At 44.0% G+C, this 14491-nt stretch overlaps 1 protein-coding gene across 3 annotated transcripts in view; it reads left to right on the top strand.

Moving 5' to 3' along the window:
- LOC140454465 (uncharacterized) overlaps window positions 1-14491 on the top strand; it is a 66468-nt gene that overhangs the window by 16617 nt on the left and 35360 nt on the right. The window contains exon 1 of one of the 3 annotated variants that reach the window (XM_072549227.1): window positions 6431-6462. The exons of 1 other annotated variant lie outside the window; for it this stretch is intronic. The gene's annotated coding sequence lies outside the window, so the exon portion shown is untranslated. Of the gene's footprint in view, window positions 1-6430; window positions 6463-9056; window positions 9142-14491 lie in introns of those variants that run through there. One more of the 3 variants, XM_072549228.1, reaches the window with a different exon arrangement.

The following is a 14491-nucleotide window of genomic DNA, read 5'->3' as shown; positions in this document are numbered from 1 at the left end:
TAACTTAAGATGGAGTGGATGAGAATTTTTTCTCTTTTAGGGTTGAGAGTTTGTGGAATTCTCTTCCCAGATAAAGTGGAGGAAGAATCAATGAATGTTCTTAAGGCAGCTGTGGATAAATTCTTGATGAGCAAGTGAATCACTGTTAGATGGAACTGTGGAGTTGAGGCCACATTCAGATCAGCCATGATCTCATTGAATGATTGAAAATGTTTGAGGGACCGAATGGCCTACTGCTACTCCTAATTCATATGTTTGTATCCCCAGAAAAAACCCTACAGTCTTACCAGGGCCATCTTCAAACTGTAATAGAGTTAGATCTGTATCTATACTTCAGGTTACCACACAGGCATTTGAAAATAGCATGAAACAATCAGGAATGGGCCCTCAGTCTGTCCCACCATTCATTTAGATAAATAATCACCTGTAGCTGAACTTCTTTTACCCACCTTTGATCCATACACCTTAATACCCTGGGTTGGAGGAAGAGCGCCTCATCTTCCACCTGGGAACCCTCCAACCACAAGGGATGTTTCTCCAGTTTCCTCATTTCCCCTCCTCCCCACCTTGTCTCAGTCAAATCCCTCGAACTCAGCACCGCCTTCCTAACCTGCAATCTTCTTCCTGACCTCTCCGCCCCCCCACCCCACTCTGGCCTATCACCCTCACCTTGACCTCCCTCCACCTATCGCATTCCCAATGCCCTCCCCCAAGTCCCTCCTCCCTACCTTTTATCTTAGCCTGCTGGACACACTTTCCTCATTCCTGAAGAAGGGCTGATGCCCGAAACGTCGATTCTCCTGTTCCTTGGGTGCTGCCTGACCTGCTGCGCTTTTCCAGCAACACATTTTCAGCTCTGATGTTCAGCATCTGCAGTCCTCACTTTCTCCTCCACCATAATACCATTGGCTAACAAATCTCAGTTTTGAAATTTTCAACTACCTTGGTTCCAGCAGATTTTAGGGGGAAGGATTTTTCGATACTTAGTTCTGGTATCATTCCCCCATTTATGATCGTCCAATTTACAAATGCTCGTACTTAACGAATGTGATCCCATAGAGTGTGTAATTTTAAATATCTGGCATATGAACATTTATTGTGCTTACAAACTACTATTTTATATTGTCCTATATTGTGTTCCAACTTGCGTACAAATTGATTTGCGAACAGGCTGAAGGATGTAACCTGTTTGCAATCTGGGGACTGCCTCAGAAGTATATTTTGCACCTTCTATTTGCTTATAGTTACGCGAAGACTTGAACTGTTTGCAGTTCTCCAACTATGATCTAAGCAATGTCCAGTCGCAAAAGTTTTCCCTGTACCAGGAGAGAGAGTGATACGTGTAGTCCAGGTGAGGCTATACTAGGAAAGACAGCTATACCTGTGCTCCAGGTGTACCTGTATCAGGAGACAAAGCTATACCTGTACTCCAGGTGTGGCTGTCCCAGAGATTAAATATCCCCTCCTAGTATTCTCACTTTTGCAATTCTGTAAGTGTATTTCTGAGCCAGCTGCTGTGACACATTGCATGGATTGGCAGGAATGTCAGTAGCAGTATCCAATCTCATTGTCTGAGAAAAATCAAGTCCCAAAAAACAATGGTTGACCTTTACCGAGGAGGGGATGTGGGCTCCGAATGCTGGCGTGTGGGAAAGGAGTGAATAATTCACTCAGTGGACAAGCCTGGGAGTGAATAAAGCTCCTTCTTTCAGCTGATTTGCACACCCAATGGAATTCAGTTCCTCGTGTTTATGAGTGGGAGAGTGCTGTTTGGAGCACTCTATAAATTCTTCAACTGTTTTAATTATAAGTATGAAAATGTATGGGGAATGAACAGGGAATGATACTAAACCAGATATTTGAGCTGAAGTAAAACACCAGGCTATTTAATCCTAATTAACACCGAATACCAATCACCCTTTACCCCTCTAATCAGTGACGCAGGTTGGCTCCTCATTAAGAAACATGATTATAAAATGATTATCCTTATTCACCTCCAACCCCACAACCCTCCAAGATCTATGCATTTCTCCAATTCTGGCCTCTTGCACATCCTCGATTTAATTGCTCCACCATTAGCGGCTGTGCCTCCAGCTGACTGGACTCCAAGCTCTGGAATTCCCTCCCTAAGCCTCTCCACCTCTCTCTTCAGATGCTCCTTCAAACCAATCTCTTTGACCAAGAGTTTTGGTCAACTACCCTAAAACTATTACCATATTTGGCTCGGTGGTGGTTTGGACTGGAACATTCCTTGATTCCAGATGTGGGGCGGCATGATGGCTCAGTGGGTGGCACTGCTGCCTCACAGTGCCAGGAACCCAGGTTCGATTCCACCTTTGAGCAACTGTCTCTGTGAAGCTTGCACACTCTCCCTCTGCATGAGTTTCCTCCGGTTTGCTCCCACCATCCAGAGATGTGCAGGTTAGATGGATTAGACATGGGAATTGTTCAAAGATATTGTCTTTAACTGGTACAGAAACCATCATAGGGTAATAAAGAATGGAAATAGGCCCTTCGGCCCAAACTGGTCCATGCTGACCATGGTGCCCACTCAGCTAGTTCTAATTGCCTGCATTTGGTCCATATCCCTCTAAACCCTTCCCATCCATGTTCCCATCCAAATGTCTTTTAAATATTACTGTTGTACCTGCCTCAACCATTTTCTCTGGCAACCCATTCCGTATATACACCACTCTCTGCATGAGGAAGTTGCCCCTCAGGTCCTTCTTGAATCTTCCCCATCTCACCTTAAACCTGTGCCCTCTCATTTTCAATTCCCCAGCCCTGGGAAAAAGACTATATGCATTCATCCTATCTATGCCCCTCATGATTTTATATACCTGAAAAAGGTCACCCCTCATTCTCCTACATTCCAAGGAATAAAGTCCTATCCTGGCCAACCTCTCCCTATAACTCAGGCCTACTAGTCCTTGCAATATTCTCATATTTAAACTGGAAAGAGTGCAACGAAGATTTATGTCTTTCCTATGACAGGGTGACCAAAAAGATTGTACACAATGGTCCAAGTGCGGCCTCACCGGCAACTTATAAACTGTAACATGAAGTCCCAGCTCATATACTCAGTGCCTCGACTGATGAAGGCCAGCAAGCTAACTGCCTTCTTCACCATCCTGTCGAGCTGTGATGCTGCTTCAAAGTACTATGTACTTGTACTCGTAGGTCCCTCTGTTCCATCTCATAGCACACTGAATTCTCAATGTTTTGTGTATGTGTCATAGTTGCAGTGATATAACTACAGTATATGGCAATGAGACTCAGATAACTCCTCTGCTTTGAATTCCATCCGTCTAGAAGTTAAGTTCCGTGCTTTGTAGGCTTTATTTTAAAGGTCTCGTTAACCTAATGATTTATGTCTCTATTCTATCAGAGCCATCTACCTCATTTAAACACACGGACAGAAATTTCCCAGCTAAATGGAAGATGGTGGCGTGTGAGAATTCTCGAATTATTTTGCAAATCAAAGTGTCTCCTGCGAACACATTGCCAGCTGGTACCATTGACATCATTGAAGTGCAGTTGGAGTTGGAACCCAGTGCCAACCTTCTTCTTGTCCACAATGCCACTGATGTCTAAGGAACTCCCAACAGCTTCACTCCACACACTTCAAGTGCTGTCTTTAGTGGCCCACTTCCTCGCTACACTTGACTCTTTTCTCAGTGTCCATCCTCTCTCCTTCCTCCCTCTGTTCTGTTCAGTGCCCCGCCAGGTCTCACTGATTGCACCACTCTCTGAATCGCCTGCCCCATTCTGACTTGCTGCCTTGCTCCCTCTCACTCCCACGAACAGTAACCACTGAGGCAGCATGGCAGAGAAGAGTGAGAAAGAGACACTGCAAGATTGGGAGCAGTGCGGACATGTGTTGGAAGCAGTGCTGTGAACAAATTGCAATCGCAGGATTTTAATTTGCATAATCATAGCATTCCTACAGCATGGAAATGGATATTCAGCCCATCACATCCACACCGACCTGCCGAAGAGCTTCCCACTCAGACCCAGCCCATCCCTGTAACCCTGCATTTCCCAAGCTAATCCATCTAACCAACACATCCCTGGGCAATCTAGCATGGCCAATCCACCTAACCTGTACATCTTTGGACTGTGGGAGGAAACTGGAGTAGCTGGAGGAAACCCACATAGTCACCCGAGGGTGGAATTGAACTTGGGTTCCTGGGGCTGTGAGGCAGCAGTGCTAACCACTGTGCCACATAGTTTACAATGAGTTGCACATAATATAAGACCATAAGGAATAGGAGCAGAAATGGACCATTTGGCCCATTGAGCCTGCCCCAACATTCATTACGATCATAGCTGACCTCAACTCCATTTTCCCGCCGAGTCCGTCTATCTCTGGATTCCCAGAAAGAGCAGAAATCTGTCTGTCTCGTCCTTAGGTATATTCAACGATGGGGCATCAAAAACTTTCAACCTATCAAGCCCCTTCGTAATCTTATACGTTTCTATTATAACCTGGACCTAATTTACTAAACATCTCACCATAGGGCAATCCTTTTATCCCAGAGATCAATTTATTAAGCCTTCATTTTACTACCTCCAATGCAAGCTTATGTAAGAACATATGTACTAGGAGCAGGAGGAGGCAATTGAGTCCCTCTTGCCTGCTGCAGCGTTTAATAGGATCATGATTGCTCTCTGTGCCTGTGATTTTGCTTCTACTTAACTCCTGCTTGGTGCCTTTTACTTAAGGAGATGCCTGTGTGTTTATTGAGGGTGGAGAGGTCCATGCAATTGAGAAGTCCAACTGTACTGGTGTTCTCTAGGCACCCTCATCCATGACAGTCAGGATAGCCATACCTGGAACTACAGCCTGACCTCCACTATAATTTCTCTGGAGATTTGGGCTCTCTTCATCTTCAGTGAAAAAAGGCTGAGATTTCGAAGGCTAATTTCAATGAAGCTAATTGTTAGGGATGTAGGGTAAACATTTGATCAGGTTGACTGCAAGATGATGGTGTAAGAGGGCTGTGGTTGAGAGTGTGTGATGGAAATTTGAGGAGAGAAAGGAGTAGCTTTGAGAATGTGTTTAAATCAGAGGAGAGTTATGAAGGTGAATGCCCAGCTGGCTGCCAGCTGACCATTGCTGGACACTGACCTTGTGAGACTTTAGGAGGTCACTGAACTTTCTCCTGCACTGGGCCCACACTTTATCATACCAGGGCACACTCATCATACCTAGGCACACACTTTATCATACCTGGGCATCAAACTTCATCACACTTGGCACACTCATCACACTTAGGCACAATACTTGATTACGCTTTAACATATTCGTCACATCTGGGTACCATACTTCTTCATATCTGGCATGTTTCACACCTGGGCACCATGTATAGCTGTATCTGCTTGGTGAGGCTGCTTGGCTTCCTCTTGCTGCCTGAGTAAAGAGAACATGTGTGTTCCCTCAAGGCAGTAATTGCCCAGAGAGGGGCCTGTGAACCAGTGGGAGGGCCGAATGGACATAGGGATTGTAGATTTTCCATGTCTTCCATCCATACTGTTGTTCCCTCGTTCCAACTGGGTTTTAATCTCTGCTGCCAATATGAGTGCTGTAAGGGTACCTTTAAATCACCTTCTCTCACTGATTGTTTAGGTTTATTGTCCTGCCCATTCGTCTGTCCTGATTAGTGGGACAGTAATTAAACAAGTTATGTTACCAACTGGAAAATGGTCCCTGTTCCCTCAGGGACAAAATGTGAAGATTCTGCTCTTGTTTCCAAGGAGTGTGTGACTCACTTATTCAAAATACATAAAACACCATTTTTTTTATTCACTTATGAAATGTGGCCCAACTGCTGGCTGGGCCAGTGTTTATTCCCTGTCTCAGGTTGCCCTTTAGAAGGTGGTGGTGAGCTACTCTCTGAACTGCTGTATCTTGTCAATTTTACCCCAATGCTATAATTGAATTAACATCTTCCTATATGTTGCCACAGTCCTCCTCTGATTTAACCATTTCTTTCGATTTGGTGTCATCCACAAATTTTGAAATTATGCTTTCAGTTCTGAGGTCTAATTTATTTATGTAAATGATGAACATAGGGAGGTACTGGCAGTAATGTCACTTGTCGAGAGGAAGGGCTTCGGCCCAAAACGTCAATTCTCCTGCTCCTCGGATGCTGCCTGACCTGCTATGTTTTTCCAGTAACACACTCTTGACTCTGATCTCCAGCATCTGCAGACCTCAGTTTCTCCTAGTAATGTCACTGACCTTAGGCTAATGTTCTAATATATGTTCAAATCCCAGATGGCAGATGGTAATAAAAGCTTATCTGATTGTCGCTAAACAACTGTTGATTTCCATGTTCTTTTTAGAAAAGCATCTAATTTCTCAATGTCCTTTCGGGAAGGAAATCTGACATCCTTAACAGGTCTGGCCTGCACATCTCCAGAGCCACACTATGTGATTTACTCCCAACTATCCTCTAGGTAATAAATGCTGGCCTGGTCTTCGATACCCACAGCCCATACTCGAATTTAAAAAACCCAATAACGGTCTCATCACTGATCTTTATGAGCCATGACTTGCTATCATTTACCTAATCTGAATAACTCTGCTTAACAGCTTTCTCTGCATGTTGTTTTGTAGCTGCCAGTTGCTATCTGTTCTGCCACTTAGCATTTGACTCTGTTGTATAAGACTGTTAGTACCTAAAAGGGCTAACACCATGAGATTAGCTCCACCTAGTGCATTAAAAAGGACCTTCCCTGTTAGCTGTCTCTAAACTAAACCAAGGAACTGCGGATCTGAAGTAGCAACAGACGTTACTGGAGAAACTCAGCAGGCCTGGCAGAGAAAGCCAAGTTAACATTTCAAGTCCAGTGACTCTTCTTCAGGACAAAGTACTCTCAAGTACCTCAGGTATAATGTAACTAGCTATTAAGTATTACATTAGAAACCTGTACCATTTATCAAGAACAGAAATTACTGGCAAAACTCAACAAGTCTGGCAGCATCTACATGGAGAAAGCAAAGTGATTGCTTGAATCCGATGGCTTTGATCGAGACTGATCCAGAGTAATCCAGTCTGACTCTCATTAACTGAATCTGATGAAGAGTCACCAGACTCAAAATGTTAACTCTGCTTTCTTCCAAGAGTTGCTGCCAGACCTGCGGAGTTTCTCCAGCAATTTCAGTTTTTGTTTCAGATCTCCAGCATCTTCAGTTCTTTTATTTTACCATTTATCAAGCCTCAGCTGTTGTCAGCCAAAGACATCAAGTGGGCGCCAATCCCCACCTGTTAGGCCTGAGGGGCAGACAGCAGAACAAGATCCAAGGGAACAGGGAAGAGGGGTTGTGGAACTATGTGACCTCCATTGCTGCTTCTGAACTTGCAACCCCAAAATTTTAGCTTGTAACCCCTCTTGAGGTCCTGCCGTCTAATTTGAGAAACATAGGATGAAGTCATTTGATACAGTAGGTGAAAGTGAGGACTGCAGATGCTGGAGATCACAGTCAAGATTAGAGTGGTGCTGGAAAAGCACAGCAGATCAGGCAGCATCAAAGGAGCAGGAGAATCGTGTTTCAGGCATAAGTCCTTCACTAGGGGCTTATTCCTGATAAAGGGTTTATGCCCGAAATGTCAACTCCCCTGCTCCTCGGATGCTGCCTGACCTGCTGTGCTTTTCCAGTGCTACCCTTTTCGAATTTGACTCTCCAGCATCTTTGGTCCTCACTTTCTCTGATTTAGTAGAAGAGTTCAAATTCGTATCAGTAAACATGAAGAAATTGTTCCTAATGTTTGGAAGGTCAATAAAGAACAGCCAAGATTTGATATCAGAGTTGAGCTGTGGCTAATTTTGTTTATGAGCTAGTTGTTCAAGAACAAGTTACCTGAAAGGAGCATATTCAATAGTAACTGTCCAAGAGAGTTAGAAATAACTCTGTTTACACACTTTAGTTTCTTAATCTTAGTCTCTCATTAACACAAATATATTAATCTGTTTTGAAATTTTCAATGGACCCCCAGCCTCAAAAGCTTTTCTGAGGGAGAGTTTTCCAGATTTCCACACCCCTTTGTGTGTAGAAGTGCCTCTTGATAGTACCCAGACATGGTCTGCTTCTTAGTTATAGGCTATGTCCCTTGTTCTGACTTACCCTTGAGAGGAAATACTTATCCTCTGTATACCCTAGAAAATCCTTTAATAATTTTAAACTCCTCAATGAGATTTCCATAATGTTTATTTGCAGTTGAATATATGCCAAGTCTATGCAACCTCCCCTCATATTTTAACTCTTTAAATTTCAGTATAATTTTTCTTTTCTCTAGTTTCCCCTTAAACACACTGGCTACAGGAGTAGGTCAGAGGCTGGGAATACTGTGGTGATTAACACACCTCCTGACTCCCCAAAACATGTCCACCATGTATAAGGAACAATCAGGGGTGTGATGGAATACTCCCCACTTGTCTGGAGAGGTGCAGCTCCAACAACACTCAAGAAGCTCAACACCATCCAGGATAAAGCAGCCTGCTTGATTGGCACTACATCCACAAGCATCCAATCCCTCCACCAGTAACACTCAGTAGCAGCAGTGTGTACCCTCTACAAGACGCACTGCAGAAATTCACCAAAGATCCTTAGACAGCGCCTTCCAAATCCATGACTACTTACATCTAGAAGGCCAGGGCATTCATGGGAACACCATCTGCAAGTTCTCCTCCAACCCTCTCACCATCCTGACTTGGAAATATATTGCCGTTCCTTCACTGTTGCTGGGTCAAAATCTTGGAATTCCCTCCTTAACGGCATTGTGGGTCAACCTGCGGTTCTGCAGCGGATCAAGAAGGCATCTCACCACCACCTTCTCAAAGGCAATTAGGAGTGAGCAATTATTGCTGGCCAGCCAACCACGCTATGTCCCACAAATGAATTTTTAAAATTGCATTTATACAATCCACCTCCACTACTCCTTGAAGTAGCAGGTTTTGCATGCTACTCGCTTTGAATAAAGTAATTAGGAAGATTTGCATCTGTATAGCATCTTTCACTACGTCAGATCTTTGCTGCAAGGAAGTACTTCTGAATTGTTGGATACTTAGTAGAATAGATGTCGGCAATGAATGGGCAAAGCACAAAGGAAAGGATTTTTCAAAGAGCTGACAAAGGTATGATGGTCACCCCCACTTCCCCCACCTGGTTCATGGGATGAAGGGTTTGTTTTATGAGATTAGGCAGGGTCAGATTGGAGTTTAGAAGATTGAGAGGTGCCTTTATTGAAACCTAGAAGATCTTGAGAGGGTGGATGCTGAGAGAATGGTCCCCCTCATGGAGGAGTCTTTAAAGATTAGGGTTTCCCATTTAAGATTTAAGAATTTATTTTTCTCTCTCAAAGGGTCACTAATCTGAATTTCTCTTCCCCAGAGAGCAATGTAGGCGGGGTCAGTGTATATTCAAGGATGAGTTGGACAGAATTTTGATGGATGAGGGAGTGAGTGGTTATATGAGGGGAATGGCAAACAGGAAAGTGGATTTGAGACCACGATCAGAGCAGCCATGACAGTATTGAATGGTGGGCAGACATGAGGGTCTGAGTGGCTTTCTCCTGCTCCATTATCTTGTGTTCCTCTTCTGTGAGGAACTAAATGATCTTCTTCTGCAATGTGAGAGACCTTGATTCCATTTATTGCTCAATCAAAATTTAAAAATTGATTATCTGTTCATTTATGTAATTACCATGTGTGGAATTGTGCTATGTTTAAAATCACCGAAAAATGACAAGCAGATGCAGCATGCAATGAAGAAAACATTTAGTATGTTGGTCATTTTTGCAAGAGGACTTGAGTACAGGAGTAAAGATGTTGTGCTCCAATTGAATAGAAGATTGTGAGACTGAACCTGGAGTATCGTGGGCACGTTCTAGTCCCCTTGCTTAAGAAAAGGTATAGAGCAGTGGATATTCACTATACCGATCCCTGTGATGACTGGGACTGTTCCATGAGGACATATTGATGAGATTGGGCTTGTATTCCCAAGAGGTTTGAAGAATGAGAGATGATTGCATTTGAGGAGAAATAATTCTTACATGGCTTGACAGAGTAGATCCAGAAGGATACTTTCCCTGCTGGGCATGGGCGAGGTCTAGAATCAGGGGCACAGTCTTAGAATGAAGGACAGATCATTTATGACTGAGATGACGAAGAATTTATTCATTGAGAGGATGGTAAGTTTGGGGAATAGAAGCTCAGTCACTGAGTATGTTCAAGACAGAACTTGACAGATTTCTAGAAACTGATGATTTGGTATAGAGTGGGAAAATGGAGCTGAGATAAATGATCAGCTGTGACCTAAAATAGTAGAGCAAACTCAAGGGGATGAATGGCCTCCTCCTGCTCTTATTGTTCATTGATCAGGAAATCAACAGTCCTTAGGATGCGTGATTTGATACCCAGAGCAATGCTGAGTTTTAAATATCCTTAATCAACTTGTTTACTCATTTTCCAACACGTGTCTGGCCCAGGTGGGTCTTGAACCCAGATCTTCTGGTCTTGAGCTAGGGATGCTACCACTATGCCACAGGAGGCCTGCTGTTGAATCTTTCCTGCCCTCAAAGGAACGAGCAAGCCACTCAAGCATGGTTGATTCAGAAAAGTTGACATGGTACAATTAGGGAAGGAAATTAAATGCTGCAACACTAATATCCCAAGAACAAATGTGCATATGGCCGGTATCCCATCACCAAGTCACCCTATGTTTACATGTGCACAATACATGGAGACTGACCAGCTAGCTCAGAGCCAGTCCCTAGAGTAAGGAGGCTCTCTGAATCTCCTGTCAGCCAGGGTTCCCTAATTGGACCATGTTAGCAGCCCTAATCAGGGATCTCATAGTCAATGAGATCCACCTGTCCCTTGCTCCAGTCACTACAATGTGTCTCGTAACAGTGAGTCTAGATATAGATTTGGAATATTGGGTTTAAAAGAGGATAAGCACCACTGTCAGAAACTGTTGCAATTTGACCTCAGCCTTTCATTCAGCTTTTTGCTACACCTGGAAATTGAAAACATTTCTGTCCCTGAGATTCACGAACACCACACAGGTACTGCAAAGTTGCTCCGACAAAACCTTCCAAACCCACGACCACTTCCTTCTAGAAGAACAAGGGCAGTAGATACATGAGAACCCACCACCTTCACATTCCCCTTCAAATAACACACCATCCTGGTTTTGAAATATATTGTGTTCCTTCAGTGCCACTGGGTCAGAAACCTGGAACTCTTTCCTGAACAGCACCACAAGAGCTACAGCAGTTCAAGAAGACAGTGGACTACCACTTTCTCCAGGGCAGTTGGAAATGGGACAATAAATGGTGGCCCAGCCAGTGATGCCAACATCCCATGAACAAATTAAAGGTTGCTGATGGAGCGAGGGCAATGGGGTATCAGGAATCTGGATGAAGTAGCACCAATGACATTGATGGATTGGGGGGTCACACAGCAAAGGCTAAATATGATAGAGAATGATCTGTATGATTGGGTGAAATGAGCAGAAAATAAAAATGGCAATTTAATAATTACCACATCAGAAAATTCAAAATCTGATAACCTGAGACTCCAGACTTGTAATGATTAATTTCTACAGAAGTTGGTTATTGTTAAACACATTTATCACATTGTTAAAAGGAAAATCCCATTTGTTACAATATTTCTTGGCTTTCTGCAGAGAATGCAATCGTTAAAGCTAATGGCGGTCTGTGGATATCCATGTTCACATGTAGTCCTGTTTATCTGCTGTACGAGTATACATGTCCCTGCGGTGCAAGAGTACCTGTAACTGCAATGCAGATATACCTGTCCTTGTGATGGAGGTGTATCCTGTCCCTCTGGTTGAGATGTACTTACGCATATAGTGGAGGTATACCTATCCGTGTGGTGGAGATACTCCTTTCCCTGGTGAAGGTGTACCTGTCTGTGCGGTGGAGATGCATCTAGAATAGAGTCACAGAATCCCAACTGTGTGGAAACAGGCTGTTTGGACCATTGAATCCACACAACCCTCCAAAGACCATCCCACCCAGACCCACATCTTTACCCTATCCCTGTAAGCATGGCTAATCCACCTAACCTGCACGTCTTTGGACTATGGGAAGAAACCGGAGCACCTGGAGATAACCCACGCAAACACAGGGAAAATGTGCAAACTCCACACAGTCACCCAAGGCTGGAATCAAATGCGCATCCCTGGCACTGTGATGCAGCAGTGCTAACAACTGAGACACATGCTGCCCCATGCATATCCCTTGTGTATCTGTAAAAAAGTCCAAAACAACTGTGGTTGCTGGAAGTCAGAAACAAAAACAGAAATTTCTGGAAAAACTCAGCAGGCCTGGCAGCATCTGTGGAGAGAAGTCACAGTTAAATTTTGGGTCCAGTGACCCTTCTTCAGAACTGGTGTACCTGTCCCTAGTGAAGGTATACCTGTCTCTTTCAAGGAGCTATGCACCTGCACCCCTAAGTCTCTTTTTTTGGCAGTATTCCAAGGGCCCTACCATTAACTCTATAAGTCCTGCCTGATATGCTTTACTGAAATATGGCACCTCCCATTTATCTAAAATAATCTCATCTGCCACTCCGTAGTCCATTGGTCCACCTGATCAAGATCTTGTTGTACTCTGAGATAATCTTCTTCACTGTCCACTACACCACTAATTTTGGTGTTATCTGCAAACATATTAACCATTCCTTCTATATTCACATCTAAATCATTTATATAAATGACAAAAAGCATTGGACCTAGCAGCGATCCTTGTGGCACACCTCTGGTCACAGGCCTCCAGTCTAAAAAACAACCCTCCATCACCACCCTCATAAAACCAATTCTGTATCTAACTGGCTCGCGTCCCCTGGATTCCATGTCATCTAACCTTGCTAACTAATCTACCATGTGGAACCTTGTCGAATATCTTGCTGAAGTCCATATAAACAACGTCTACTGCTTTGCCTTCATCAATGTTCTTTGTCACTTCTTCAAAAAAACTCAGTCAAGTTACTGAGACATGATTTCCCACATACAAAGCCATGTTGACTATCCCTAATTACTCCTTGCCTTTCCAAATGCTGTAACGGGATGTGGTCTGTTCATGAAGTTTGGAGTCCCATCTGCTTTATCAACCTCCTCTCAACCCCTTCTGCCATCAAGGACCCACAATGGCTATGGAGTAGGACACTCCCGCCAGAGTACTCGTTTATTTCTCATTTCCTTCTTTTTTACCTACCTTTTTTGTTTTTATTTCTTGGTGTTGATCTCTCACTGGCTCGTGTCAGGTCTTGCCCTGACCTTGCAGCAGGTCTCGGCCTGGTCTCTCAGCAGGTCTCGGCCTGATCTCTCAGCAGGTATGGCCTAGTGTCTCAGCATATCTCGGCCTGATCTCCCAGCAGGTCACGGCCTGATCTCTCAGCAGGTCACGGCCTGATCTCTCAGCAGGTCACGGCCTGGTCTCTCAGCTTATCTCGGCCTGATCTCTCAGCAGGTCACGGCCTGGTCTCTCAGCTTATCTCGGCCTGATCTCTCAGCAGGTCACGGCCTGATCTCTCAGCAGGTCACGGCTTGGTCTCTCAGCTTATCTCGGCCTGATCTCTCAGCAGGTCACGGCCTGATCTCTCAGTGGTCTCTCGGCCCTATCTCTTGGTGGCTCGTGGTGTTTTCTCAGCATGGTGTGTGAGTGGGTCCTGCCCAGGCATGTTCCTGAGGCGCTGGGGCAGGTCAGAGAAGCGGCATCTTCAGCAGTGATGGCATCATGGCCCATCCTGAGAAGAATGAGCAGTGGGACTTGGTATCTGTGGTGACATCAAGAATAGGCAGCTAAGGTATCCCGAGAGCAAGATAAATGAAGGATTCATCAAAGACTGTTGAACTTTTAACTTATTCCTTTATTCTCCTCGTTTAAATTAAGAAAACCTTTGATATTACTTATTACTTTTTTTTCTACTTACTCTATGAAATAATGTTTAACTTTATAACTCTGCTTCACTTACTACTTTATACCTTAGTTTCTGTGCCTAGTTTCCTCGGTACCTATGATGGCACGTGTGTGGTGACATTATACACTTTTCACGGTACTCCTATAGTTTTGTACTTGATATAGCAATAAAATCTAAAATCTAATTCTCTCCTGCCATCTTCAAGGCTTTCTGGACATACAGCCCTCTTCCACACTCCCTCCCCCTGCATCTGTGGTGGAGGTATACATGTCCTTGTGATAGAGGTGTAAATGTCTTTGTGTGTTGGAAGTGTACACATCCTTTTGGTTGAGTTATACACATCCTTGTGATGGAGCTGTACGTGTACTTGTTATAGATTTGTACATGTCATTGTGGTGGAGGTGGGCATGTTGTTGTGATAGAAGTGTGCACATCTTTGTGATAGGGGGCTACATATCCTTGTGATGGATGTGTACACATCTTTGTAGTGGAGGTGTCCATGTCCTTATGATAGAGGTGTATGTAGACTTGTGCTGGA

Source organism: Chiloscyllium punctatum, chromosome 29 (assembly GCF_047496795.1).
Source record: "Chiloscyllium punctatum isolate Juve2018m chromosome 29, sChiPun1.3, whole genome shotgun sequence".
NCBI classification, from domain to species: Eukaryota; Metazoa; Chordata; class Chondrichthyes; order Orectolobiformes; family Hemiscylliidae; genus Chiloscyllium; species Chiloscyllium punctatum.
This window is presented reverse-complemented; position numbering and strand designations above follow the sequence as displayed.